Consider the following 5452-nt stretch of genomic DNA (forward strand, 5'->3'; position numbering starts at 1 on the left):
TCAAATGATACAACAGTTTGTTTAGTTTTATGGTTTGCAGGATGAAGATCCCAACGCCCACTTAGTAAACTTTTTGGAACTATGCAATACATTTAAAATCAATGGTGTTTCTGATGATGCCATACGTCTTTGGTTGTTTCCCTTTTCATTGAGGAACAAAGCTAAATAGTGTTTGAACTCGTTATCACAAGGGTCAATCACTACTTGGGAACAAATGACCGAAAATTTTTTACTAAAATATTTTTCGCCTGCTAAAACGGCTAAATTATGTAATGATATCTCTTCTTTTGTGCAGATGGATTTAGAAACACTCTACGATGCATGGGAGAGATACAAGGATCTTTTGAGAATGTGCCCTCACCATGGGTTACCACTTTGGCTACAGGTTCAGACGTTCCATAATGGTCTGAATCCTTCGACTCGGCAAATGGTTGACGCAGCTTCTAGCGGAACCATCAATAATAAAACACCTGAAGATGCTTATGAGTTTATAGAGGAGAAGTCACTGAATAACTATCCGTGGCAAGTCATGAGGACAAAGCAAATAAAAACAGCCGGTGTTTATAACGTCGATTCAGTCACCATGCCCTCTAATCAAGTAGAACTTTTGAATAAGAAAATTGATGGTTTTCTTAGTTCTTCACAGGTTCACCCAGTAATACAGTGCGAAACAAGTGGAGGTGGATCGAGCAATTCAGAATACCCACCTTATAGCCACAACATGGAGAACGAGCAGTTAAATTACATGGGTAACAATTATAGACCCCAAAATAACCCATATAGTAATACTTATAATGTAGGTTGGAGGAACCATCCCAATTTCTCGTGGGACGGTCAAGGAAATCAAAGACCATAACATCCTCCAGACTTCCAACAACCACCCTACCAACAGGAAAAGAAGTCGAACCTTAAAGAGATCCTCTCAAAGTTTATATCGATGTCAGAAACTCATTTTCAGAACACCAAGACAGCACTTAAAAATCAACAAGCGTCAATCCAAGGGCTCGAAACTCAAATAGGCCAGCTGTCTAAACTAATTTCAGAAAGACCACTAGGAAGTTTACCTAGTAACACCAAATCAAAAGAGCATGTAAAAGAAGTTACACTAAGGAGTGGAAAAGTGTTAATGGAATCTGAAAAGAAGCTAACACAATTAGCCGTGGCGAGCGAAAAGGGGGAAGAAAAACTCGAAAATAGTGACAAACCAGTGCCAAAGGAATATAAACCACCAGTTCCATACCTAACAAAATTGAAAAAAGATTGCATTGATGCACAATTTGGTAAGTTTCTTGAACTTTTTAAGCAATTACATATCAACTTACCTTTTGTTGAAGCTATCTCGTAGACGCCTACATACGCAAAATTTTTGAAGGAGCTTCTAACAAATAAAAGGAAGTTTGAGGACGTATTTACAGTAGAACTCAACGAGGAGTGCTCAGCCATACTCCAAAACAAACTGCTAACAAAATTGAAAGATCCAGGAAGTTTTACTATTCCTTGTTTAATTGGTAGTTTAAATGTTAAGAAAGCACTAGCTGATTTAGGTGCTAGCATTAATCTGATGCCATATAAAATGTTCAAACAACTTGGTCTTGGGAACCTAAACCCACTAGGATGAGTATTCAATTAACCGATAGATCTGTTAAATATCCTAGGGTTATTATAGAAGATGTACTTGTGAAAGTAGATAAATTCATATTTCCTATTGACTTTGTTGTGCTTGACATGGATGAAGATGTGGAAGTGCCTTTAATTTTAGGGTGCCCATTTTTAGCCACTGCTAGGGCTGTAATCGATGTGGGTGACGGTAAATTGGTACTTAGAGTAGGTGACGAGGAGATTATCTTTAAAATTTATGATGCTATGAGGTTTTCTAGGGAACAGGATGATTCATGTTTTTTATTGACTCTATTGATCATACTACTCAAGACTCTTTTCACGAAATTATACAGAAGGACACGATGAAACTGTATCTTGCTCAAGAAGAGGAGACAGATGACGAACCTAATGAGCATTCTTCAATACAAGTAGAATATGAGGGCATTAAGATAAACGATGAACTTAAGTAAAAACCCACTATTGAAGAGCCTCCCAAATTGGAACTTAAACAATTACCAAACCACTTGGAATACACCTTCCTTGGAAATAATTCTACATTACCAGTTATTATTGCCTCTAACTTGCAACCCAAAGAGAAAGAGGAATTGATCCAAGTATTAAAAGAACATAAAAAGGCCATAGCTTGGAAAATTTCTGACATTAAAGGAATCAGCCCTTCTTTTTGCACCCAAAAAATTTTGATGGAAGATGAATACAAACTGTATGTGCAAGCTCAAAGACGACTGAACCCCAACATGAAGGAAGTTGTAAGAGTAGAGGAAATTAAACTTCTAGATGCTGGGATTATTTATCCTATTTCTGACAGTTCTAGGGTAAGTCCAGTGCAGATTGTCCCTAAGAAATGCGGCATGACGATTGTGACCAACGAGAAGAATGGATTAATCCCAATAAGGACAGTCACAGGATGGAGAGTTTACATTGATTATAGGAAACTGAATGATGTCACAAGAAAAGATCACTTCCCTTTGCCATTTATTGATCAAATGTTAGAAAGATTATTTGGGCACATGTACTACTGCTTTTTTAGACAGTCTCTCTGGCTACTTCCAAATCCCAATAGCTCCTGAAGATCAAGAAAAAACGACATACACATGCCCATATGGTACGTTCGCTTATCGTAAAATGCTTTTTGGATTATGTAATGGTTTTGCCACTTTTCAGCGCTGTATGATGGCCATCTTTGACGAACTCGTGGAAGATATCATGAAAGTATTTATGGATGATTTCTCGGTATTCAGTAACTCTTTGCATCTCTGTCTTAAAAATTTAAAACGAGTTTTAATAAGATGTGAGGAAATGAACCTTGTGCTTAACTGGGAGAAATGTCACTTCATGGTTCAAAAAGGTATTGTATTAGGGCATAAAATTTCTAGCAAAGGGATTGAAGTAGACAAATCTGAAATAGAAATAATCAAAAAATTACCCCCTCCTAGTTCGGTTAAGGCTATTAGAAGCTTTTTAGGATATGCTGGTTTTTATAGAAGATTTATTAAGGATTTTTCTAAAATAGCTAAGCCTTTGACTAAATTGTTAGAAAAAGATATACCTTTTAATTTCAATCAGGAGTGTTTAGAAGCATTTAATACTTTAAAGGATAAATTAATTAATGCTCCAATCATAATTGCACCTAATTGAAACTTACCATTTGAATTAATGTGTGATGCGAGTGACTTTGCAGTAGGTGCAGTATTGGGATAGTGAAGAGACAAGCATTTTCAACCTATCTATTATGCTAGCAAAACTTTGACAGGTGCACAAGAGAATTATACTACTACAGAAAAAGAATTGCTAGTTGTGGTTTTTGCATTTGATAAATTTCGATCATATCTCATATTGTCTAAAGTTGTTGTTTACACTGACCATTCCGCCCTTCGGTACCTTTTAACTAAAACTGATGCAAAAATTCAACTCATTCGATGGATTCTCCTATTGCAGGAATTTGAATTGGAAATCCAGGATAAGAAAGGAGCTGAAAATCTCGCGGCTGATCATCTGTCCAGCTTCGAGAACTCTAATACCAAAGAACTAGATGAAGTTGAAATAAATGATTCGTTTCCTGAAGAACAATTTATCGCTATATCTGACTCCGAGGTACCGTGGTTTGCAGACATCGCGAATTTTTTAGCTGCTAACATTATCCCAAAAGGGTTAACACACTAGCAAAAGAAGCGATTCTTTAATGATGTGAAAAAATAATTTTGGGACGACCCCTTTCTTTTTCGCAGATGTGCTGATCAAGTCATTAGAAGATGCGTTACAAGATTAGAAACATAAAAAATATTGGAATATTGTCACTTAGGGCCAACTGGAGGACACTATAGTGGAACTAAGACTGCACATAAAATACTTGAATCAGGTTTTTATTGGCCCTCATTATTCAAACATGCTAATAGGTATGTTACTTCGTGTGACAAATGCCAACGGACATGTAACATATCTAAACGTGATGAAATGCCTCAAAATTATATGCTTTCATGTGAAATATTTTACATTTGGGGTATCGATTTCATGGGCCCATTCCCCAATTCATTTGGGAATAAATACATCTTTGTAGTAGTTGATTATATGTCCAAATGGGTGGAAGCCCAAGCTCTACCTACTAATGATGCTAGAGTGGTAGTACGTTTCTTGAAGAAACTCTTCTCAAGATTCGGAACACCTAGAGCAATTATCAGTGACAGGGGCACCCATTTTTGTAATTCCCAATTTGAAAAAACTCTTAAGAAATATGGAGTTCATCATAGAACAACCACCCCATACCATCCTCAAACTAATGGACAAATTGAAGTGGCAAACCGAAAGATCAAACAGATCCTTGAAAAAATAGTAGAATCAAACAGAAAAGATTGGGCAATGAAAGTAGATGGTGCCTTATGGGCTTACAGAACTACTTTTAAGACCCCCACAGGGACATCACCTTACAGACTCGTTTATGGAAAAAGTTGTCATCTACCACTCGAACTAGAGCATAAAGCTTTTTGGGCTATTAAATTTTTAAACCTTGATCTCGAACTTGTAGGAAAAAATAGGTTGATGTAGCTGAACGAACTTGATGAGTGCAAGCCAATGCATATGAAAAGTCATGCCTATACAAGGAAGCAACAAAGCGGCGCCATGACACTCGTTTGAAGCAATGCAAACAATTTGAAATTGGAGATCTTGTCTTACTATACAACTCATTGTTTCCTGGGAAACTTAAATCACGATGGTCAGGACCTTTCGTTATTCAATCTGTTCTTCTATATGGCATAATAGAGGTAAGTCACCCATCTCACGGTACTTTCAAAGTAAATGGACATTGTCTCAAACTTTATACTGGTGAGAATTTTAAAGACGATAGAGAGGAGCTACGACTCCACAAACCGCCCTGAGTAAACCAATAAGGTAACAGTCAATCTTAGACTATAAACAAGTGCTTCTCGGGAGGCAACCCGAGTACTAACGATTTTAAATTATTTAAATTTCAATTTTTAAACATCTAGATCACTAACAGAATCTTTGAGCACAGGTTCCCAACTCCACACGGCCGTGCTTCATCCCGTGTGACAACTACAGACGGAAACATGGCCGTGCGATACGGTCGTGTAAAAACAAGGTAAAAGTTATCTTTCCCAACACGAGATGCGATAAGTGGCCACGGGCATGCGACACGCCCGTGTCTAGCACCCATGGACAATGCTGTCAAAACAACACGGGCGTATGTAGAGCTACATGATCGTGAGAGAAGCGGACCACATCACACATGATCTTGTAACATGATCATGTAGCCACAAGGCCTATACACACGGAGGTGCCCTAAGGCCATGTGATGACATCTCATTTCGCAACAAAC

General features: G+C 37.6%; 1 non-coding gene across 1 annotated transcript; it reads right to left on the bottom strand.

Moving 5' to 3' along the window:
• Positions 1–262: 262 nt before the first annotated feature.
• On the bottom strand, positions 263–369 carry LOC128280145 (small nucleolar RNA R71). The gene has a single exon (XR_008270327.1). It is a non-coding gene; the product is annotated as a small nucleolar RNA R71 (small nucleolar RNA).
• Positions 370–5452: the final 5083 nt, after the last annotated feature.

The sequence above is a fragment of the Gossypium arboreum genome, chromosome 8, assembly GCF_025698485.1.
Source record: "Gossypium arboreum isolate Shixiya-1 chromosome 8, ASM2569848v2, whole genome shotgun sequence".
NCBI classification, from domain to species: domain Eukaryota; kingdom Viridiplantae; phylum Streptophyta; class Magnoliopsida; order Malvales; family Malvaceae; genus Gossypium; species Gossypium arboreum.